Raw genomic sequence first — 24975 nt, 5'->3', positions numbered from 1 at the left:
GGCAGTGCGTGCATGCGTCTTACCATCCAGCGACGCCTCTGCAATGCTCCAGCTGCTCGGCAGAGTGTTGCACAAGCACTGTTTGCACCGTGGACAGAAGCGCTAAAGACTTTAAAGACAGATAAGGATCACAGGTGGGCGGGTGGGCCCTCCTGAGCACCGTACTGGAGCGGTACCTGGTGCTCCGGGCAGGCTCCGGTACACATGTACCGCCTGCAATCCACTACTGGTATATGTGTGTGTGTGTGTATATATATATACACACACACACAAATATATCCTGTTTCCCTGAAAATAAGACCTCCCCCGATAATAAGCCTAATCGGGCTTTTGAGCGCATGCACTAAAACAATCCCTCCCCAGAAAATAGCCATCTCTGAAAATACTGCACCACAGCAGCAGCCATGAGGTGACCATGCTTGGCTCCTCCTGCACCTCAAAAATAATAAGACCTCCCCGAAAATAAGGCCGTGTTTGTGTGTGTGTTTATGTATATATGTATGTGCATATACATATGCATACACACACAAATACCCAGATTAGTGTGGAATATTGAAAAAGCAACCTGTGTGTGTGTGTGTGTTTGTGTGAAGGAACGACACCAGGCCGGCTAAAGCCGTTATCCGAGGGGTAGAGGAGCAGGTCCGTTAAGAGACGGGGGTGGGTGGGTGTGAGAGAAATAAAGTTGGGTCATCTCCGGCACTTGTGCCTCGCGCTCTTCCCTTCTCTTCCTCCTCCTCCTCGCTTCCGCCCCCCAATTTCCACCGCGTCTTGGGAAAGATGCGAGGGGACTCGGGGCTGCAAACTGCACGTCCCCCCCCCCCTCGGTGCCGCGCAAGTTTCCCTTGCAAGACCGCCGTCGCCGTCGTTGCAAGGCTGCGAGGCAGGATCAGCTGCTGGGGGGCCGTGACGTCACAGCGCTTCAGCCAGCACAACGTTCCATTGAGGCGAGCGCGTGCTCCGGCGAGCACATGGGAAACAAGCAGCCAGCCGAGCCTTGCTCGCTCGCCGCAGAAGTGCGGCCTGGTGGCGGCCCTTTCTCCTCCCATGGGTTGCTTTATTTTTATTTTTTAATTCCAATTCTTCTTCTTCATGGACGTGGACGCTTCTTGATTTTTTTTTTTTTTGGAAAGGGGAAAAAAAAACACCAAACAAGCCCCGATCGAGACGAAGAACTTTTGCAAAGGCTTTCCCCAAACTGGGGAAAGGGGGAACTTGGACGGGCCTGAGGAAGGAAGGAAGGGAAGGATGCGTGGGTAAGTCCGCGGGATCGGAGTGGAGGGGGGTGGGTAGAACAGATGAAGAAGGCGCGGGGGGTGGGGTGGGGGTGGGGGAGGCGGCGATCGTCCCTTTCCGATTTGCTCCCTTTGCCTTTGTCTCCAACGCCTTTTCCTTCCTTTGCGAGTCCTCGGGAGTCTCGGGAGTTGGCTCGAAGTTTACAGGTGCCCTTCCATCGGCCATCGCCTGGCGTGGGGGGTTTGCGGGTGGGTGGAGGGAGGAGCGGACGGAGATCCCTTTGGCGGTCCACCCGCCGATCCACGCGCGCTGCTGCTGCTTGGGGTGGACGTGGGTCGGTCTCTTTGCATGCATAGGCAACCCCCATCGGCCTGCACAGCTTCACTTCCCCTCCCCCAATCAGATCCGTTTTTAAGAGAATCCCGGAGACCTGCAGCCCACCCCCTCCCTTGCAATGCGGGAGAGGGGATGGAAAGAGGGTCGTCGGATCTCCTGGCCCATTCCAACTCTGGCTTCTCCCCTCCCCAAAAAGCCCACCCCCCAAACTGGCCTTATTTCCCCCCATCTCCTAGGCCCCCCCAAATGAGGGATCTCTCCCCCCCCCAAAAAAAACCCCTTCGTTGGCGCCTTGGCATCGTGGCACGCTTGGATTTTCTTTTGGGGTTTGCTCGTCCTCGCCGTCTGGGAAGGCGAGGTTCGCGTCGAATCCGGGGGTCGGGTTCGCGCAGGCTTTCGCCTCCGCCGCCGCTGGTGCCAAAGGGCAGGCTTGGATGGGCCCGAGAAGCCTGGCTTGGATCGTGGCTTGGCGTTGTCTGCTGGGAGGTGGCCGTTCCCCCCCCCTCGACGTCTCCCCCACTTTAGTTCTCTGAACCTGAATTGAGGTCTCTCTCCCTCCCTCTCTCCCCCTCCTTCTCTCCCCCCTCCTCTCTGTCTCCCTCTACCCCCCTCCCTCTCCTCTGGGGGATCCGACCATCCTTAAATCAAGAAAAGGCACTTTTCTTCCCCCTGGATCGCTGTAAGGTGATTCCCCCCTCCCTTCTGCCTCTTGCAACTGATTATATTTCTCTAAACCCCCTGCCCAAAACGTTTCCCTCTCCAAAAGTCAACATTGCCTCCCCTTCCCCTTTTTCAAGCCCTGCTACATTTCCCTGCAACAAACCCCTTTGGGATGGCCAAGTCAAGGTGTTTTTTGGGGGGTGGGTAGGTGCAAGGTTTAGTAGCCCCATCCTAAAGAACCACAGCAGGCCCCGGGATAGGGTGGGCCAAAATGTTTGTGCGGAAGTGCATGTCCGTGGAAGATCCAACTCTCCCACTGAGGGGGAATATTTTTGCTTTGGTTGCAAAAGAGTAGTAAATGCACATCAAGAGTAGTAAATGGTTTAGTAGTCCCATCCTAAAGAACCACAGCAGGCCCCTGGATAGGGTGGGACAAAATGTTTGTGCAAGAGTGCATGTCCATGGAAGATCCAACTCTCCCACTGGGGAGGAATATTTGTGCTTTGGTTGCAGAGAGTAGTAAATGCACATCAAGAGTAGTAAATGTGTGGAAAAAGAACAGGCATCATTAAAATCAAAATAAAATTGCCTCCTGAATATGATAGGCTCAAATTGACAAGTCGAGACATGTTTGCATTGGCCCTTATTTCTGACTTGCACTGTGTCATTCTGAAACTCCAGTGGCACCAACATTTCCTTTTATTGTGTTTCAGATAACCCCTTGTCTTGAAATGTGCATCTTCACGGGGAGGTTTATTTGGTGGAAAACAAGTTAATTTATGGTGCAGTTGATAAACTACCACTTACTTTGGAGTAGTTGCCTCCCCCCGCCCCCCAACAAATATGAAATAAATGTGATACGGTTTCTAACTGGATATTTGTTCATAAGAATGAAGAATCATAAATCATATAAATATTACAGTTAATTCCCATTTAAGTGTATAAAACCAGTTGCATTACCAAGGGTTATTTTGATGCAGTGATATATATATATATATTGTTAGAAGTCATTAATGTTAATTGTGCTGAATTTTTGGTCCTCCTTATTTTTTAACAGGCCTGCAGAAGGTTTAAATAAATCGTCCCATTTTCCGCGGCCTTATTTGTGGAGTTCTTCAAATAGCTTATTTCATGCAGAGTTGCACGATTTGTATTTTTATGGGAGAGTTGCTTATACATTCATAATCTGTAATATTTCCCTGTGGGGGGTATATGTGATTTCTGAAGCAATATTTTAAAACTACTTCTAGCTTGCACTAAAATAAATGATCACACGCCAGGAGATGACTATTCTTTGATAGCCCTAATATAAAATGTAAGATTATTTCTTTCTTTTAAAAAACTGTAGCCTGTAACCAAAGTGACAAGGGACATGGCGGCTATTTCTGGCTGCAATATTTCACAAAATGTAGTCTTCCTGTTCTGTTTGTTATTTTATTTAATTGTCTAAGTAGGACTTTTCCTGGAGCTCACAATACTGCACTGCTTTCATTTACGGCCTCCTTTTGAATTATAAACTATTTTTTTTTTTACGGCTGGCTTTCTTGTAAAGGTGATGCCTTTAGACATGTTAAGAGACTTGGAGTTTCCAAAATTCCTAGGCCCTTCGGTTGAAGGGGATTCTGGGAATCGTAGTCTCAATTTCCCTGTATCGGATCAGATTGGAGAAAGGGATTCAAAATGTCGCAGTAAAATAGGAATTTGAAGCTAGGCCTGTTTGCATCGTTCTCGGGAAAGGCTGATTTTGTGGAAGGAACCAACTTTCGTAACCAACTTTCTTTTTAATTGGAAAAAGCAGTTTCCCCCCATGATTGTGCATACATGTCTTTTTGTCCCAGAGTTTTTTTAAAATGGGGAAAGATGCACGTTATTTGTGTAGGAAAAAAAGGACTCCTTTGGCGAGGGCGTCCTCTTCCTTTTCACATTCTCACTTAAAATGAAATTGTATCCTTTTAATACAAAGCAGGATGTCCGTATGTCAGAAAGATTTTCATGGCTTGTGTAAAATATAGAAATGGATCAGGCTCAGGGCTGGCTTTTTTTTTGAGATTTAATCCAACTTCCCTGTGTTGCCAGTTTTCATCTGCTAAAGCTTTTCTCTCTACTGTTGTTAAGATTTGAAAGACAGATCTCCGTTCCTCTTCCAGCTGGAGAAGCTCAGAAATGGATTATATATTTGTTTACCACCCGACCAGTATTTTATGTTGTTGTTAGTTGCAAAGTCGTGTCTGACCCATCGCAACCCCATGGACAAAGTTCCTCCAGACCTTCCTGTTCTCTACCATCCTCTGGAGTCCATTTAAGATGAGGCCTACTGCTTCAGTGACTCCATCCAGCCACCTCATTCTCTGTCGTTCCCTTCTTCTGCTCGCAATCTTTCCCAGCATTATTAGGCTCTTCTCCAGTGACTTTCCTTCTCATTAGGTGACCAAAGTACTTGAGTTTCATCTTCATGATCTGGCCTTCTAAAGAGCAGTCAGGATTGATCTCCTCTAGGACTGATCGGATTGATCGCCTTGCAGAGTCTTCTCCAGCACCATAGTTCAAAGGCCTCAATTCTTTGGCGCGCAGCCTTCCTTATTGTCCAACTTTTTTTTGGTTAAGTTTGTTTTAATTATGAACTACAGGCAGTCCTCGGCTTACGACCATAATTGGGGACCAAAAATTCAATTGCTAAGTAAGGCAGTCATCAAGTGATCTGTGCTCAATTTTATGATCTTTCATTTTTGCAATGGTTGTTCAGTGAATCACAATAATGAGTGGATTATTGCAATGATTCTTAAGTGAATCACATGGTGGTTAAGGGAACCTAGTTTCCCACATTGACTTGTTGGAAGTTGGCTGGGAAGGTCGCAAATGGTGATCACATGTCTCTTGAGAGATGCTGCAACCTTTCTAAAATGCATGCATGTCAGCAAGTTCCCGAATTTTAATCACATGACCTTCAACGTTTTTTAAGTGCGAGGATTGGTTGTAAGTCACTTTTCAGTGCCATTGTAACTTCAAACAGTCTTTAAACAAATGGGTGTAAGTTGAGGACTATCCAGGGTGGATAAGAATCAATGATTTAATTTTTTTTAAAAAATCAGATTTTTTTGATTGAAATCAGATGGTTTTGATTTTTTTATCAAATTTATTTTAATAAAATGCTTTTGGAGTACAATTCTATCTAAAGATAGTTTCTAGTTAAGATACATTAAGAATTTAGTCTGTTCAGCATGAAATGGAGCTCAGTTATGTAGCACGAGGCTGTATATTCTGCAATATTTACATTTTTGGCAAACTCATTCAAGGAATCGAAATTCTGCAAGCTGAGATGATATGCACTCTAAATAGAAAACCTTCGTTTTGTTTGCAAATAATAATATTAAAGATTCTAACTACCAGCAGGAATGAGTCCTTGCATTTAAAGAGCACCTGTCATTTCAGATCCATCATGGGAGCGCCGGTTAGTGGGCATCCACTCACCTGCTGCCCCCCACATCCCTCACCTTGTGTCTCTGCTGCATCACCAGCCGTCCCACTAAAGTGAATGGGACTGTCGGTGAGTCAACAGTGGATCAGAGAAGCCGCTGTGGGACAAGAGATGATAGTTCCTCTTTAAAAATTATGATTTAAGTCAAGTTGATTTAAATCAAGCCTTTTTACTAATTATTTAAATCTTGATTTAAATCGACTTGATTTAAATCAAATCCACCCTGGGACTATCTAATTCAGTGTTTCTGGCTGAGGAATTCTGGGAGTTGAAGTCCGGACATCTTCAAGTTGCCAAGGTTGAGAAACACTGATCTAATTAGATGTCATGGAAGAAAGCAATGAAAACATTTCCGCCAAGAGGACTAAATTCTACTACAGGCAGTCCTCGATTTACAATCAAAATTGAGCACAACATTTCTGTTGCTAAGTGGAATAGTTGTTTGATGAATTTTGCCCCATATTCCTTGCCAAGGTTGTTAAGTGAATCACTGCAGTGGTTAAATTAGTAACATGGTTGTTAAATGAATCTGGCTTTCCCATTGATTTTGCTTGTCAGAAGGTCGCAAAAGGGGATCACATGACCCCGGGACAGATGCAATTGTCATAAACAGGAACCAGTTAACGTGCATCCAAATTTTAATTAGGTGACCATGGTTGTAAATGAGAAAAATGGTCACATTTTTTCAGTGCCATTGTAACTTTGAACAGTCACTAAATGAACTGTTGTAAGTCAAGGACTATGTGCTCTTCTTTAGGATTCAATTAAGGTGGCTGATAACCAAGGCTAGCTGAAATTTTTTTTTGGGGGGGGGGGCGCAGATCAACTGTTGCTTATTTATTTCAGAAGCAAAATGTATAAACTGTGTTTGACCACGAAAACCACAAAAGTAATTTGTACAAATACATTTCCACAGAATTAACTGCGTAATTTTTTTATATATATTTATATATTTCCCATATTTTTCTGACAAAAGGACACACTGGAGTATAAGACGCACCAAGATTTTGAAGATGAAAACAAGAAAAAAATAGTTTTTGCCCTCCCCGGCCCTCAGGAGCAACCTTCTGCATGGCCCGTTTTTAGAAAAATGGGCCTGTTTTCACAAAAAACGGGGGCCATTTTTGGCCTCCAAAACCACTCATGCACCCCCACTTTTGCCTTCCCCAGTTCCCAGGAGCACTGCAGGCCTGTCAAACCTTCTGTGCGCCCCATTTTGCGAAAAACAGGCCCGTTTTTGGCAAAAATGGGACACGTGGGATGGGATTTCGGGACGCCAAAAATGACCACATTCGGTGTATAAGACTCACTGACATTTCCCCCCTCTTTTAGGGGTGGGAGTGCGTCTTATACTCCCAAAAGTATGGTATATATTTATATTTATTTTGGGTAGTTACACAACTTACACACAAGGACATGAAGATTGTTTATTTCCTTCTTTTAAAATCAAAATCTTATTACTCATTTTTTGATTTTCAGAAAGGGTTCCTTGAACAAGACGTAAGGGTAGCTTGAATAGAATGGTGCTAATGAAACTTACTGTAAACCACCGAGAAATTTCATAGCGGTATGCAAATTCATAAGTAAATAAACACGAAGGGCAATAACGATAAGATGATGTAAAAGGGAGTGCCGGAAACTATCATCACTTTTTCTTAACCTGGGTGGCAAGGAAGAACCCAAGACATTCTCAGGTGATATTCCTGGTGCCATCACTGAGCCAGGGAAGTATCTGGACACTCGGATACTAGTGATTTTCTGTTCTTGGGTCACCATTGTTGAGGAGACCTTTTTTTGTCCTGTTTATAAGATGCCTCTAGTTGACGTATCATATTTTTCAGAGTATAAGACGCACCAAGGTTTTGAAGAGGCAAATTAAAAAAAAAGTTTTTGCACTCTGCAGACCTCCCCCAAATGCCCCTTTTTTCATGAAAATGGGCCTGGGTCCCCCCCCCCCCAAAGGGCATGAATAGCCTTTAGGAGGCTTGTAGAGTGCTCCTGGGAGGTGGGGCAAAACCAAGCAAAAAACAGCCCATGTTTTGCGAAAATGGGCCCATTTTGTGTCAAAAAAAGGCATGCATAGCTTTTAGGAGGCTCATTTCTGCCCTCCCCAGCCCCCAGGAGCACTCTGAAAGCCTCCTAAAGGCTATGCACAGCCATTTTGGTGAAGGGGCGGGGTTTGGGGAGGCAAAAAATGCTGTATTCAGTGTATAAGATGCACCCAGATTTTCAGCCTCTTTTTTTAGGGAAAAGGGTGTATCTTATGTTCCAAAAATACGGTAGTTTCTGCTCTTTATAAATGAATGTTATTTACAAAATAACATTGTCAATAACATGGTCAAGTTTAAAGTATGTTGGGGTTCTAAATGATCCATTGTTGATTGAGTAGGTTCCATTAAGTTGGCGTTGACTCTTAGCAACGTGTAATGTTTTTCTCCATAATGGTCTGTCTCTAGCCGGTCTTCCAATGACGCATCCATCGTTGATAACCAAGTCCATTTATCTTGTTGCTGGTTGTCTTTTCATCTTTCCTGCCATTTTGCATTAGAAGTTTCCCTAGAGAAGCTGGGTCTTTGGGTAACATGTTGAAAGTAAAATAGGTTAGGTTAGGTTAGGTTTATTACATTTATATGCCGCCCTATTCCCTGGAGGGACTCAGAGCGGCTAACAAACCCAAGGGAGGGAGTAATACAAAACAAAAAGCAACCAACAGACAAGATACAGAGAGGGTTTAAAAACGATCAACAGTCACCCAATTCGAGCCAGGAAGGGAACTCGTCAACCCCAGGCTTGTCGGAACAGCCAGCTTTTAACGGCTTTACGGAAAGCCTGGAGGGTGGTGAATGTCCGGATTTCCACGGGGAGCTCGTTCCAGAGGACCGGAGCAGCCACAGAGAAGGCCCTCCTCCGGGTGGTCGACAACTGGCATTGGCCGGCAGATGGGATTCGGAGGAGGCCAAGTCTATGGGATCTGATGGGTCTTTGGGAGGTGATTGGCAGCAGGCGGTCTCTCAAGTACCCGGGTCCAATACCATGAAGGGTTTTATAATAATTTGAGAGTTGTCATTTGTGCCTCAAGTGAGAACTCTGTTGATTTGTACCATGAATGCCACGTGGAATACCATTGTCTGCAGTTTTCTGAACTTTTTAGATATAGATACATCATGAGCAGTGCGCGTGTATGACCGGGAAGCCCGGCCCCATGCGCAGCATACCGGTACCTAATGGGGAGAGTAACCCACAACTGACATAGACTGTCTTAACTTATGACCATGATGAGCCAGCTCCATTCTTTAGGTATTCCTTACTAAATATAGGTTCAAGCAGAATAGAGCTGAAAGGGAACCCCTGCTACACCCATAATGCAATCTGTGACCCCCAGCGCATGACCAGTGTTCCTCTGCATTTTTTACATGCTTTTTTCGCCCTCCCCAGGCTCCAGAGGCTTTATAGGTACCTGGAGAGGGTGAAAACAGCTTCCCCTGCCTCCCACCCCCCGAGGCCTACCGGAGGCTTCAGGAGCTTCCCTGAAGCCTGCAGAGTGCAAAAAACCGGCGCTACGGGCAAACGATAAATACAGGAACGGTTACTCATAGGGGCGGTTTTAGCCCTCCAGAGCCTTTAGGGGTCTTTCAGAGGCTTCCCTGAAGGCTCCAGAGGACAAAAAATGCCCCTACGGACAAACCGGAAGTGATTTCCAGTTTGCTCGTAGGTTCGCTTTTTGCCCTCCAGAGCCTTCACGGAAGGCTCCTGAAGGCTCAGGAGGGATAAAACTGGCCCTACGAGCAAACCAGAAGTCACTTCCGGTTTGCTTGTAGGGCCATTTTTTGTGCTTCAGAGGCTTCAGGGAAGCTCCTGAAGCCTCAGGAGGGTCTCCGTTGTTGGGGGGGGGGGCTGTTTCCGCACTCCCCAGGCTCCTATAAAGCCTCTGGAGCCTGGGGAGGGCGAAAAATGGCCTCAACCAGCTGACAGGGCAGCGCCTCGCGTGCCCTGACAAATGGCTCCGCGTGCCACATAGGTTTGCCACCCTGGCCCTACAACTTCTGTCCCACTGGTTAATTATCCTCACTGTTAGGAAGCTTCTTCTTAATTCCAGGTTGACAGATGAGAGGAACAGATGAGGTTTTCTTTATGGCTTTTATTGTTTTATCTATATATAAATTTAAAGAGAAATAGAAAGGGGAAATTAGGGAAAGGGGGAAAAAAGAAGGGGAAAGAAAATGTTAAGGAACAAAGAAAAAAAAGTCATAGACCTTCGAGGCTCTTCATCATAGTACAAGATTAAAAACCCTCCAGCCTCAACGTTTTGTTTTTACACATTAGTAGTATATAACTACCCGTTTCTATAACAACAAATCTATTGGATGGATAAAACCGAAACCAAAGTTTCATTTTCTTTTCATCACAAGCACGAAGTGCAGATGTAGCTGCTTGAGGATTTTTGCTCTTTGGCTGATAGGAGGTCTGGTTTGCCAACTGTCTGGGGTAGCATCCCAGGTCTGTTCCCCATCTTATTTCTCTCTCCACGCCTTTGCAATCACAGATCGTCCTTGACTTGTGACCACAATTGAGCCCCGAACTTTTTGCAGCTAAGCAAGGCAGTGATGTGAGTTTTGCCCCATTTTGCACCCCCTTTTTTTTCTCAATTGTTAAGTGAATCGCTGCAATTGTTAAGTGAATCCTGTGGCCATTAATCAAATTTGCCTTCCCCTGTTGACTGCGCTTGTTGGAAGCCGACTTGGGAAGGCTACAGATGGTGGTCACATGACCCTGAGATGACGTGGCAACCGTCATAAATACAAGCCAGTTCCCAAGAGCCCAACTTCTAAACACGTGACCATGGGGATGTTGCAATAGGTGTGAAAAACAGACATGTCACTTTTTACAGTGCTGTTGTAACTTTGAATGGCCACTAAACAAACTGTTGTAAGTCAAGGACTACCTCCATAAGTGTTGATCTAAGAGTGTTAGCAGCACTAGGGGGTTGGACTAGAAGACCTCCAAGGTTCCTTCCAACTCTGTTATTCTGTTAGTGGGTCATAAACTGCCCCTGTAAGGTATCCAGAGGTGATGTGGTACCTAGACACCTGTCCACACAGCTGGGCTTAGACTTCCTGTTTCATAGCTTTCTGTGTCTTGCTAAATTAAATGTTGCCTGGAATTTTGGGAGACATTTTCCAGTTTGCTTGTCCTTTACTTTGTCAGATAACATCTCGATCTTAACTTAACTCAGAAGTTTTTATGAGCTTATTGTGCAGTAGATCTTTATTCTCCTGGTTCTTTATTCTCCTGTTTTATCCTGTTGCCTACCGCAGAGTTGAGCATCAAAATGGCATGAGAGCAAGTGACTTCTAAATTATATATTGCTTTCTTGTTGTCACAAGAATTATCAAGGAAGCATTTGCAAATATATATATATATCATTCATCACGAAATCTCCATAACCATAACGCCTACAAACCTGAAATTTGGCACGTATGTTCCTCTTGGCTTCTAGGTGCTTGCTAAGAAAGGATTTTTTGAAATGACCATCAAATCATTAGTAATTCTTATACATTAATTAACATGCTCTGATGCTAAAGAGTTCTACTCCCCCTCCCCACCTGAAAAGAACTCTGTTCCAACTACCAGTTGCCTTATATTAACACGCTCTGATCAGTGGTGGGTTTCAAAATTTTTTGGAACCTCTTCTATAAGTGTGGCCTGCTTTCTGGGTCCACTGGTGGAACCTCTTCTAACCGGTTCGGTAGATTTGATGAACTGGTTCTACAGAACCGGTGCGAACCGGTAGGAACCCACCTCTGGCTCTGATGCTAAGGAGTTAGACATTCTACTCCCCCTCCCCATCTGAAAAGAATTCTGTTCCAATTGCAAATTGCCTCACATTCTGTTACCTCAGTTCAAAGTTGCAGACGGGGCTCTTTACAGTACTAAGCGTCAGTACCTCACCAAAATGTCTATGCCTTCCACCTTCCACTTGAGGTGGGAGCGATATTCCCTTAAGTGTTTGAATCCCCAATCACCACTAAGCCAATGGATTGTGAACCGAATTTCTCCTGCATAGTTTTATCGTGAAGCACAGGTATCCAGCTAGTGATCTATAAATACAAGTTAGTTGTTCTTGAGTTATGACCATAATTGTGCCCAGAAGGCATGGATTCCCGGGGAATTCTGGGAGTTGAAGTCCACAAATCTTAAAAGTTGTCAAGGTTGGTTATTGATGCATTAAACCATCAATGACTTAAAAGGGGTGAGGAATAATGACCTCTATTAGTCCTTGAGCTAGAGTAGATAATATTCTAAATTTCATGGATTGGCCACTAGTATTATGGATTGGCCATTTCTCTAGCTGCTAGCAAAAGGCATAGGGCAGTGATGGCTAACCTTTTTGTTCTTGGGTGCCAAAATGAGAGCATGAGCGCACGGTAGTGTGCGTGCCAGCAACCATAATGCAAAGTCTCCCCCCCCACAGGCGCATGTGCGCACAACTCCCCCATTTCCCCACCCATGCGTGCCGCACTTGCTTCCAAGCTGAGCTTGGTATTTACTCCGGGAGTGGGGGCGCTTTTCGCCCTCCCCAGGCTCTAGGAAAGCCTCTGGAGTGTGGGGAGGGCAAAAAAACCAGGCCCAACAGACCTATCGAAAGTTCGTTGGAAATATTGGCTATATTGTGTACTTTCTAGTCACTTTTATGAGGTTATATGTTTGATCTGGACATCTTGTTTTATGTGAAGAACAAATGTTCAGAGTACAGATCATGAGAATTACAGGTAGCTGAGATGATTCTTCTCTTTATGTAATTTGTAGTAATGATCTAATTGTCATAATTGCACAGCAAATTTTCCTAGGTTGGAGAGCCTCAGAGCTTTGTGCTATTTTACCTGATGATTTTATAGCCTTGGAAACAAGAGTTTGAGGGTTCTTGAATGATCCAAAATCATTTTGCATTTGGGCTTTAATAAATTACTCCCCTAATTTCATTATGAAACCTTTAAAAATACAGACGCTTGCAGTGCTCTTAAAGGATTAATGAACATATTAAAATTAATTAAAGCTCAAAATTTTTTTAAAAAAGGAAAAGGAGAGAAAAAGGCATAGAAATTATATTTTGGCACACTAACTCAGTTGTTCCTTTGTCAAAAAAACAAATCATGATTTTGGCAGACCGCTCATACAGACGACCCATTGCTGCCTTATGGAATAATAATTCTTTTATCAGCACTTATCCTGAAAATCCTCCCAAATAACTCTGTGGTATGAGTGGGAACATGACTTCTACATAAAATTTATGTTTGGGATTATGAATCCCGTTATTTCATTAGAAAGAAATGAATCCTTTCACTGTTCAGGTCAACTTTGCTAATATTTTCCTTTACTCTGATGTGCAATATCCAGAAAAATGGGGATGTAAATTGTAAGGCAAAGGAGGACGTATGGGTGGGTAGTCCTCCACTTATGACTGCTCACTTAGTGACTGTTCGAAATTGGAATAGTGGAATTTCCTTTATTGGCTAAAAGTGGTTGGAATTTGTCTCCAGTGCATAAACTCGCAGTGTACATACAAACAACAAAGTAGTAAATCATAAATCATAAGCTACAAACAACAAGTCATAAATCATATGATACCAATAGAAGAAGATAGTAGGGAAGATAGAAGAGATAATAGCAATACAGCCCTACTGTATGGAATAGAATTGAACATTCATTGGCCAAGGGTGCTTGGACACAAGGAATTTGTCTTTGGTGCATAAGCAACATAGCTTTGATTGATAGCTGTTTAAATCTGTGTTTCTCCATAGTGAGGGGGGAGGAGTATCCAGAATGGGTTGACCTTGTCCTCTCATGATTGGATGAGTCAGATAAGCTCTTTGGGCAATGCCCCCTGGCCAGCAGGCCCTCCCATATTTGACTCATCCCACTCAAGGGAAAGGTTGCACCACTCTGGACCTCCAGTAATTTACAAAGGATTAAGGAAAATAAACTAATTAGTTTTTTTATTTTTAAATATACATCAATATCAATACATGAACAGTGTAGTCCCTGGGTATAATTCATTTTGATACAAAGATCAATAATGATAATCATAATTATTGTTATATTAATCAAACAATTCTCATATTAATATACATGGTTATTTTTTAATGCAGTTATTCAGTATTTCAATATTTCATCTTAATACCAATAATGTTGTAAGCATGCATGGTAATACCATCTTTCCTCCTCTAATCTTTTCCATCAAATAATTACTCATATTCTATTATATAAAAAGAGGAAAAAAATCTGCTAATATTCCCCCTATTTCTTATTCCTACCTCTATTCTAACTTCTAATCAGCTCACTATTGCTAATCATAATATTAATACACACGTTTATATAAGGCATAGCCCTTCATTATTTAATTGTTCAAAGTGGGATTCTAAATCTTTTCCTACAGGTTTAGTTTAGTTTAGTTTAGTTTATTGTCATTGCACCTTGTACAAGGAAATTAAATGCGATCTTCAGTGTACACTGACAGTTCAGGTTGTGGTTGTTAAGGAATCATGTGCAGTCATTAAGCACAACATCAGGTGGTGGCTGTTCTCTTCATTGACTTGACTTATTGGAAGCTGACAGTGAAGATCACGGTTCCACCACAAAACCGCGGAGTACAAAATCGCGCTCGACGAAAGCGCGCATTTGACGTCATCACAGCGCGACGAAAACATCGCGCTGTGATAAAAAAATGTAAAAATAAAGCGAAAACCTTACCCTAACCCCCCCCAAACCTAACCCTAAACCTAACCCTAAACCTAACCCTTAACCTAACCCTAAATCTAACCCTAAACGTAACCCTTAACCTAACGCTAAACGTAACCCTAACGGTGTAAACCTAACCCTAACCCTTAACCTAACCCTAAACCTAACCCTTACCTTTATGTGAATCGGCTTGCTTTAATTTTAATTTTATTTCAATTTTTAATTTTTTTCGTCGCGCTGTGATGACGTCACATGCGCGCTTTCGTCGAGCGCGATTTTGTCCTCTGCGGTTTTGACGGGTCACGGAAGATCACAAGTGGTGACTGTGGGAAGCTGTGACCATTGTAAATGTGTGCCGGTTGCCAATTGCCCCAATCACAATCCTGTGACTGTGAGGACACTGCAACAGCCACAACTTCAAGGACTGGCCATAAGTCTTCTTGTTGAGGACTGTTGTAACTTTGAATGGTTGCTGAACAAGTCACGAAGTGAAGGCTATCTGTATAATCAAAAGCCCTTCCCTGTCTTTCATGGTTGACAAAGCGTAATGATACCCCTGATGACAACAATCGGACCAACCATGAGAGAGACAACCTGCAGTGTCAGCGCTGGTGAGCTGAGCTGAGCTGTGTTTTAGCACAGCTGAGGCGCGACAATCCTCTCTGCCGCGCAAATCAGCTGAACTAAAAAAAACAAAGATATAGGACAGGGAACAACAGGGGCGGGAGGGCGGGGCCAACCAGAGGCGGTATTTGCCGGTTCTCCAAACTACTCAAAATCTCCGCTACTGGTTCACCCGAACCGGCTGAATACCACCTGTGCCAATACGCCATTCAAAGACCAGCTTTCCCATTATTTAAACCAGTGTTTCTCAACCTTGGCAACTTTAAGTCCTGTGGACTTCAACTCCCAGAATCCCCCAGCCAGCTCTCGCTGGCTGGGGAATTCTGGGAGTTGAAGTCCACAGGACTTAAAGTCGCCAAGGTTGAGAAACACTGATTTAAACACACCTTATAATACCCTTTTTCAACCTCCAATCAGCGCTGAATTCTGGGAGTTGAAGTCCATATCTCAAAGTTGCCAAGGTTGGGAGACACTGTAGGTCTAAATTCTCCAAGAAGCAGGGTGGCATAAAACACAACCAAACAGATAAATTACAAGCAGAAGCCGGAGTGTGAAATAGGAGTTTATTGAGCGGAATAACAAGGAACAAATGGGGCTTCTTATTGGGGCCGGGGGGGGGGGGAGCATTTTTAAAAAAAATGAAATTAAATGTACTTATTTTCCCTTCTATTTAAATTATTAACGGGGGCGTGACCTTGCCTTTGGCAGCATCTTTGATTGATGCCTGAAGGGAGATATACTTTAAAAATATAATTGTGTCAGGGTGACATGCAGTTTATTTAAAATGTTTGGCTTTGGTTGTGGAAAATCCTATTTCACAAGGAAACATCGAAGGAAAAGTCTTTCCTGTGTTTTTTTTTTCTTTCACATAAAAGCATACATTTGTCTGTTAATTTCCTTTCGATTGTCATTTTGGTGGGTTTTGTTTCTCCCCTGATAGTTGTTCTGACGGGGTGTCTGAGGAAGACATCTGCCAACGTTTTCTCTTCATTCATGGGAAGGGCCTCATATTTGATTAGTGAATGGATGCTGCATTCACAAAACTAGTGTCTCTTGGAACAAGTTCCTGGAATACTGTCAAGTCATTCCGTGCAACATAAAAACTCTTGTTTTAGAGTCCCACAGTGGTAAAAAAATATAACAGCCTTCTCCCACGTGGAGGTGCAATTCCCACCCTTCTCAGGGAATATTATAATTTTCATGCCAAATAGCAAGGATGATGGAAACTAGTCTGAAATGTTCAAGAAGCTTGCAATATATCTGGATTTTCCTCTGCCTTTCCAAAGATAGGAAAAGTGCTGGGGTAATCTGGTCTAAAGGTAAAGTTTCCTCTTGCGCATATGTATTAGTAGTTCCCAACTCTAGGGGGCAGTGCATCTCTGTTTCAAAGCCGAAGAGCCAGTGCTGTCCGAAGACGTCTTCGTGGTCATGTGGCCAGCATGACTAAACACTGAAGGCGCGTAGAATGCTCTTACCTTCCCATCAAAGGTTCCTATTTTTCTACCTGCACTTTTTACGTGCTTTCGAATTGCTAGGTTGGCAGAAGCTGGGACAAGTAGCAATAGCAATAGCAGTTAGACTTATATACCGCTTCATAGGGCTTTCAGCCCTCTCTAAGCGGTTTACAGAGTCAGCATATCGCCCCCCACAGTCTGGGTCCTCATTTCACCCACCTCGGAAGGATGGAAGGCTGAGTCAACCTTGAGCCGGTGAGATTAGAACCGCTGAACTGCAGATAACAGTCAGCTGAAGTGGCCTGCAGTACTGCACCCTAACCACTGCGCCACCTCGGCTCTATAGTAACGGGAGCTCACCCTGTTTTGCAGCACAAGGGATTCGAATCTCTGAACTGCCGATCTTTCAATCAACAAGCTCAGCATCTTAGCCACCGCGCCACCGCGTCCCTAGAAATCTAGTTTACCACCTATTAATGCTTAACACAGCCATCAACTGACAACAATTTGTTTAGTGACTGTTAGGCAACTGACTCGTATTTATGACGGTTGCAATGTCCTTGGGTCGCGTGATCACTTTTTATGATAAGCAAAGTTGGTGGGGGAAGGCAGATTCACTTTAACAACTATGTACTGACTTAACTGTGGTAGATTCACTTAACACTTGTGGCAAGAAAGGGCATAAAACGGGACCAAACTTGTTTAACAACTGTCTTGCTTAGCAACACATTTTGGGCTCTGTCAGTCAAAGACTGCCTGTATAAATCATTGGTGCAGTTTCATCTGGATTATGGTGAGGAGTTCTTTCTGGTGGTCACACCTACAAAAATATATTGTGGAACCAGAGAAAGTTCAGAGGAGGCCAACTAGGATATTAAAGAGACCGGCTCTTCTTCCCTTTCAGGTGGGGTTGCCACATTTGAGGTTTCTTTTCGTCTAGAAAGAAGTGAGTCAGAGGAGACATTGAGGTGTACAAAATTACGTCTGGTGTAAATAAAGGGAACAAGGAGAAACTGTTTTTCTCTTGCCCAAAGAAATTGAGTTCTTGGAAAAGGAGCAGGATGGACAAAAGAGAACCTTTTTTTTTTTTTTTACACATTGAGGACTTCAACTTAGAGTTCAGTGCCTCACGATTGCCTCGCTATCAGCTTGGCTGGCTTTGAAAATGGGTTGCACCACTTCATGGAAAAACCATGGGGGCCAATCGCTGTACGCCCTGATGGCAGTGGGACTGCTTTGAAAGCCAGCTGAGTGGAGGTTCATGGATCCTCCAGTGTGCTGAAAGGATAATCCAATTGCGTGGGTGTAGACTCCTTTTCCGCTTTGGAGACTGAGTCAATCAGATCATTGGCCACGCCTCTTCCTACTGAGCATGCCCAGTTTTTGACTCAGTCATCGAGAAAAGGAGATGTGTGTGAGGGGTGCTGGTGCTAAGAAGACAGACTACCAGATTACTTTACTCATTCATTTCTTTGATTTTTATTTTGCCTTTATTACTGTTTATAAGTAATAATTATTGAGAGAGAGTGACTGGCCCAAAGTCACCCAGTCGGCTTTCATGCCTAAGGTGGGACTAGAACTCAGTCTTCTGGTGATTGGTCCACAGTCACTTAACTGGTTTTCAGACCTAGGGTGGGACTAGAACTCACAGTCTCCTGATGATTGGTACACAGTCACTTAAATGATTTTGTTACCTAGGGTGGACTAGAACTCACAGTCTCCTAGTGATTGGCCCAAGTCGACTTTCATGCCTAAAATGGGACTATAACTTACAGTCTCCTGATGATTGGTACACAGTCACTTAACTGGTTTTCTTACCTAGGGTGGGGCTAGAACTCACAGTCTCCTGGTTTGTAGCCTGATTCCTTAGCCAGTAGAGCAAACTGCCTCTTAGATGGACCAAAGGTGCGATCCAGCGGAACACAATTTATTTTGGGTGGGAAAAAGCAAGAGATCCTTGGGTGGATTAATTTTGCAGTTGAAACGAGGAAGAGGCAAATAAAAACACGGCAAAGCTGGAGCTGCAGTTTTAAGCCTCGTCTTGCCATTTGGTTGGCATTTCATTCATGTGTGTCAATAACAAATTAGATCTGCAGTTGGAAGATCTCAGCTCTTTCCCCGGGCCGGATCAGTTAACATGTGTTGCCTTCCACGTGGTCATCCCCGAAGTTTTGAAGCTTGAGACTGTGTCCCTCAAGGCATCTGAGGTGAGAGATCCTTTAAATAGACTGGAGTGGAAGGTCCACCAGTCTTCACAAAGACAGATAAGGTGCTACAGGTAACAAGGCTGAATTTGTTGGGGGAAAACATTAGCAATCAGAGGGCTATGAACATATCTACAGACCCCTCACATTCTGGACATAAATTGTTTTAACCCCTACCCTCAAAATGATGCTATAGGGCACTGCACACAAGAACAACTAGATACAAGGATGGATTTTTCCACCTCCATGACATCACTCTACTAAACAATTAATCCTCGTAACACTCAAATTATTTACTAAGACTGTATTACTGTTATTCTTCTCATCCTTCCAAAGTACCTCTCTCTTCCCACTTATGACTATAACCATGATGCTTGTATCTTTACAATTTATATCGTGGCTTTCCCTGCCGCCGAGGGCTTTGCGCTCTTTTCCGCACTCTGTCTTCTTCTTTCGGCTTTCGAGCTGGAAACCAGAGCCTGTTAGCCTCTTCTGGTGTCGATCACGAGGCCTCCAGGCTCCAAGTGGTCACTGGCTAAAATGGCCACAGGATCAGCGACCCAGCCACCGGAGCCTCCGAAACTCGAAAAAAAAAATCAAGCCCCAGGCAGCTGGAAAACCACAGCCAGCAACGGGGAACTTACAAGAGGAGGGGGTAAGGTCCCTGGAAGGCAGGAAGCCGCGCTAATGGATTTTTCTATCAGGAGTCACTCTTTTTTCAGTCTCTATGCTGGCCAGACTGGATTGAAACTGGAGTCAGAAGAGAGGAGCCCAGAGGCATGGCTTCAGATTCAACCCAGTCTCGAGGCCAATTCGCTGTGACAATACCATTACTGGACCATCCTGCAAACCCACTCTGGAAAACGTTTTATTTGTTTCCTAGTATGGTTTGATTGCTTATTAGTAACCTGTGACTATCACTAAGTGTTGTATCTTAAGATTCTTGATGAATTTTTAGTGTATTTTTTCTTTATGTACACGGAGAACACATGCACCAAAGACAAATTCCTTGTGTGTCCAATCACACTTGGCTAATAAAGAATTCTATTCCATCTTCAAGGATCAGAGGAGGATTGTAGGAGGCATCTAATGCTTAGGACACCCTCTCTATTCCTGGCCATTACCGTGTTGAGATGGATAGCAAGCAAATATGTTGGCTTGCTTCAGCCTAATAGCGTTTTTCCAAGAAACTCTGATGAGGCGCCAAATGTGTTTTCATGTGAAGGAATTGGAGCCTCTTCCAAGCCCCATTCCATTGGCCGCGGTTCTCCTCCAGAAATGTTTGGCTTGAAATGGGTTCCCCTTGCAACCTCAAGCCGTGAATCTTCGGAGGAGGTCATTTCAGTTGAAGGCTGGAGAAACTGCATGCCCCGTTATTTTATTCAGTGATGATTTTAATTATTATTTTTTCTTGCGTTGGCTAGCACACAGCCTCCTGGAAGAATTAACTTCTTGACAGTTTCAAAGGTCTTTGGACCACGAGAGAACGATAAGAACCTCAATTGTCCCTGGAGGGAGGGAGGGGGAAGATGAGATCATGGGATATTACGTAGCACAGTGACGGCTAACATTTTTGTCGTTGCGTGCCCACACACATATTGCAATGCGCGCACGACACCTGCCTTCCACTGCCCCCCTGTGCCATAATTTGGGCCTAGCAGGTCTCCCTGTAGCCTCCTAAGACCAAAAATGGGTGGGGGGGACGTGCTACACCCCTGTACTCCCCCGTGCATCCGTGCGTGATCCCCCCTGCTCCCTCCCATGCTTGCACATCTCCCGCATATGCCCTGCCCCAGTGCGTGTGCAGCAGAGACCCAAAAACCAGCTGGCTGGTGGGAGGTGCACACGCATGTGCGGTACAGCTAAGGTGGGGCCGCCGCTTGCGTGCCCGCAGAGAGGGCTCCCTGTGACATGCATTCTATAGGTTTGCCATCATGGCCTTAGCATAATCTTTCCAGAGCTTGCATAATCTCTGGCATTAAAAATGATCACAATTGCAAATATGCCCATTTTTTAAATGTCAAGATCCTGATCTTCCTCTTCCTGTCAGTAAAATGATTACCAGGCCAAACTGAAGGATGTAGGCAGTCCTCAACTTAACAACAGTTCATTTAGTGACTAGTTTTATTTTAGCAGTGGAAATGATGACTGGAATATTCACTTCCTTGTCATTTTATTGGCCTTCTGATTCCTCTCTGAGATGGCATAGGGCGGGTGTGTGTGTGTTAAACTTGCGACAACATGTTATCACGTGCAGTATCGCAACTTACCCCCCCTTTTGTTAAACTGGGGGTGGGCGTGGCCAGCACTTGACACATCCGGCCCATGGGCTGTGAGTTTGACACCCCTGGTGTAGGGTCTTCTGCTTGAGAACGTGGTTGGGCTAAAAGACCTCCAAGGTCCCTTCCAACTTTGATATTCTATTCCATTCCATTCTATTCCTATTCCTATTCTACCCTGTTTCCCCAAAATAAGACCTCCCCGGATAATAAGCCCAATTGTGCTAAAATCAGTCCTCCTCTGATAATAAGCCCTCCCCGAAAAATATTGCCACACCGCAGCAACCATGAGGTGACCATGCTTGCCGTTTCCTGCACCTCAAAAATAGTAAGACCGCCCTGAAAATAAGGCCAAGTGCTTATTTTTGGGGGGGGGGTGTCAAAAGAAAAGAAGAGGCCCTGTCTTATTTTTGGAGAAACACTTCTCTACTCTACTCTACTCTACTCTACTCTACTCTACTCTACTCTACTGTCCCTATCCCTATCCCTCCATTTCTATTTCTATTGTTGGTGGTGTTGTACTTTACTATAGAAATCCCCAACCTCTGGGCTGCAGATCACTAATGGACTATTTGGAATTGGGCCATGCAAGGGACTGTAGTGCACATGTACATGTAGCTTAACTTGTGAAAGCGGTGGGCCGGCGGGCACTTGTGCATGTGCCTGGCCCACCGCTCGTGCAAGTCAAGCTGGGTGCCTGCACACCAGCCCGCTACATGTACGCACCTAGGCAAACACACCATCCCACTGTTCCGCCACCCAGTTCCCCTCTCCCTCCCTCAAGCTGGGCTACCAAATGGTAGAGGTTGGGGACTGCTGCTCTGACGATTGTCAATGTCCCGAACAAGACTTTGGAGGAACTGGCCAGGGGTTAAAGAGGCAACCTCTTAAGAGGCTTAACGACTCATCAGACAGCTCAGGTGAGCACTGCGCGGCTAACAAGCGGGCTAAGCAGACGCGTAACAGATGGACGTCGTCTTCTGAGATCTTTGTGGCAGCGGCACAAGTGACAAGTGAAAAGATTAATTGCCTCTCCTCCTGATCAGGATGAATGTAGGCTGTTACCCTGCTAGTAGCCCTAATTCTTTTTACCCCATCCTAGCAGTTTCGGGAAGCTCGGTTAAGAAGCTAAATTTGATGGATGTCGTATTACTTCATGTTGTAGTTACTTGAAGAAAAATGGCATTGCAGGAGCGTCTGTTCTACTGGTAGTTTCGGTGCCGCGTATTATTTCTTTCAACTCAGAGTAGGCCTCTAGGCAGAGCCAATATACGCCGTGGGCGGATTTAACTCCCAGGTCAGTTTTGGCTCTCCATTATAGAAAAAGCTTTGTTTTCATAACATGCACGATGATGACTTCCTATCTCTTTTTGTTTTGCTTAGATAACCTCAGATTTTAGCAGTTCGTTCTATCTTGGTACTTTCGTTTTGCTGATTGTTGCTTTTAACAACCGTTGCCACATTTTTTTGTGTGTTTTGTATTCTTTATTCTGAATTACAATTGCCAACAATCCTGGGAATGTAATGGGATGATTCATTCTCCGTGCTAAGGCAGGGGTGTCAAACTCAAGGCCCAGGGGCCGGATCTGTCCCGCGGGGTGCTTAGATCTGGTCTGTGGGGCTGCCCTGGAAAAAACAAAGGACCGGCCCGCAGTGCCTCTGCCAGCGGAAACGGAGGCCACCGCAGCTGAAAATGGAGCTCACGAGGGCTGCATGCAGCCCTCCCAGACTCCATTTTCGCTGGCAGAGGGTTGCAGGAGGCCAACGCAGCCTGAATTGGAGCTCAGGAGCCCGTTTTCGCTGGCAGAGTGCTCGGGCCACCACAGGTGCCCGATATCAAGGAGATATCGAACTGGCCATACCCACCCTGGCCACGCCCACCCCAGCCCCCCAAGGTCAGACACAATCCTGATGCGGCTTTCAATGCAATTAAGTTTGACACCACTGTGCTAAGGTATAGGGTGTTTTTTCTTTCAATCCATGGTATATTAAATCATATTTGCATGCATTTTTTCAACACTAGCACGGGGGGGGTGTCAAACTGGTGGCCCGTGGGCTGGATGTGTCACGCTTAGGCCTTGCCCACCCCAGTTCCGCAAAGGGAAAAACATGACGATATATAGCAATAGCAATAGCAGTTGGACTTATATACCACTTCATAGGGCTTTCAGCCCTCTCTAAGCGGTTTACAGAGTCAGCATATTGCCCCCAACAACAATCCGGGTCCTCGTTTCACCCACCTCGGAAGGATGGAAGGCTGAGTCAACCTTGAGCCGGTGAGATTAGAACCGCTGAACTGCAGATAACAGTCAGCTGAAGTGGCCTGCAGTACTTCACCCTAACCACTGCACCACCTCGGCTCTGCAGTACTGGCCTGCAGTACTGCACCCTAACCACCTGCTCCACAAACCGGCAGTGATGGCAATGTTATATCCACTGGGCAGCTGCTCTGCCGGTTTCCGCCGCTCCTGCCCATGTGAAGATCGGCTGGTCGGCCAAGGTGGCGCAGTGGTTAAATGCAGCACTGCAGGCTACTGCTAGATCAGCAGGTCAGCGGTTCAAATCTCACCGGCTCAGGGTTGACTCAGCCTTCCATCCTTCCGAGGTGGGTAAAATGAGGACCCAGATTGTTGGGGGCAATATGCTGACTCTCTGTAAACCGCTTAGAGAGGCCTGAAAGGCCTATGAAGCGGTATATAAGTCTACTGCTATTGCTATTGCTATTGCAACCCAGAAGAGCAACAGGTGACGGCTCGCGTGCCCGGACAGATGGCTCTGCATGCCACTTCTGGCACGTGTGTCATAGGTTCGCCATCAAGGGTATATAGGGTTTCCTGCCTGAGTAGGGGGTTGAAGTACTAGATCTCCAAGGTCCCTTCCAACTCTGTTATTTTGTTATTCTGTTACAATGCGCCTTGCTCTCCCAACATGTTGAAGGTCAACTGTCTGTTTTGGGATTCATCTCTATGGTTGGGCACTCACAAAACTGCATGAAATAACCATCCTCCCAGTATTAGAGTAGAAAGGCTCCTTTTAGTAGAAGTTCCACAGTTTTAGCTCGCTTGGAAGATAATCTTCTTAGTCAGGAGGGGTCTGTGCACTTAATCCCTAGTATTTAGAACTTCAGGGCTCTTGTGACTAGAAAAAGAAACTTCTTTCACTAATCATTTACTATGCTTTTAGTTTCAGTCCCAACCTTCGAAGTCATTTGTGTGTGTGAATAAATGAAGGCTAATTTATTCTTGGCTCAGATTATGTAACATTCCTGGTGATTCTGGTTTGAAATTCCTTGCATTAATTGTAATGCTATGGAGCATTCCAAGGTCTGCACCAAAATTAAAACATCTGTAATACTTATAGCCATACTTAAAAGAGTCGCTCAACACAATCAGTTGCAAATGGTCACTGAAGCAGAATGGATCTGTCCAGTCTTCATCGGGATGCCCCTATGTAAAGCTATTTCTGCAGGATGCCAGCTGGGGAAAGCTTAAATTGGGAAAAATGTCTTCCTTTTTGTCTCTTCTGCTGATTGTGGTCTATAATATTGACATTGCTGTACAGTTGGAAAAGCCCACAGCTTCAAAATTGTAATGCTGTATTCAGTGTATAAGACGCACCCAGATTTTCAGCCTCTTTTTTGAGGGAAAAGGGTGCGTCTTATACTCCGAAAAATATGGTTACTTGAACAGTGCACTTCTTCATTTCTTTTCCATCTCTGATACCTTGTGCAGGGCTGGGGTTTATAAAAAGCTGTGGTGGCAAAGTGGTTAGAATGTATGTAGTATTGCAGACTAATTCTGCCCACAACTGAGAGTTTGACTCTCACCCTTCCATCCTTCCGAGGTCGGTAAAATGAGGACCCAGATTGTTGGGGGCATTATGTATGCTGACTCTGTAAAACATCTTAGAGATGCTGCAACCATTACGAAAATTGGTTTGAATTTTTGACTAGGAGTTTAGATAAAATCAGT

The 24975-nt window shown here is 44.7% G+C and overlaps 1 long non-coding RNA gene across 1 annotated transcript in view; it reads left to right on the top strand.

Moving 5' to 3' along the window:
• Positions 1-860: 860 nt before the first annotated feature.
• The window catches only part of LOC148049130 (uncharacterized), a 153811-nt gene continuing 129696 nt past the window's right edge, over positions 861-24975 (top strand). Inside the window, exon 1 of the long non-coding RNA XR_015695597.1 lies at positions 861-1256. This is a non-coding gene — a long non-coding RNA (uncharacterized LOC148049130). The remainder of the gene's footprint in view (positions 1257-24975) is intronic.

Source organism: Thamnophis sirtalis, unplaced genomic scaffold (assembly GCF_051295495.1).
Source record: "Thamnophis sirtalis isolate CommonGarterSnake01/CBP01778 unplaced genomic scaffold, rThaSir2_p1.2 scaffold_2, whole genome shotgun sequence".
Taxonomy (NCBI): Eukaryota; Metazoa; Chordata; class Lepidosauria; order Squamata; family Natricidae; genus Thamnophis; species Thamnophis sirtalis.
This window is presented reverse-complemented; position numbering and strand designations above follow the sequence as displayed.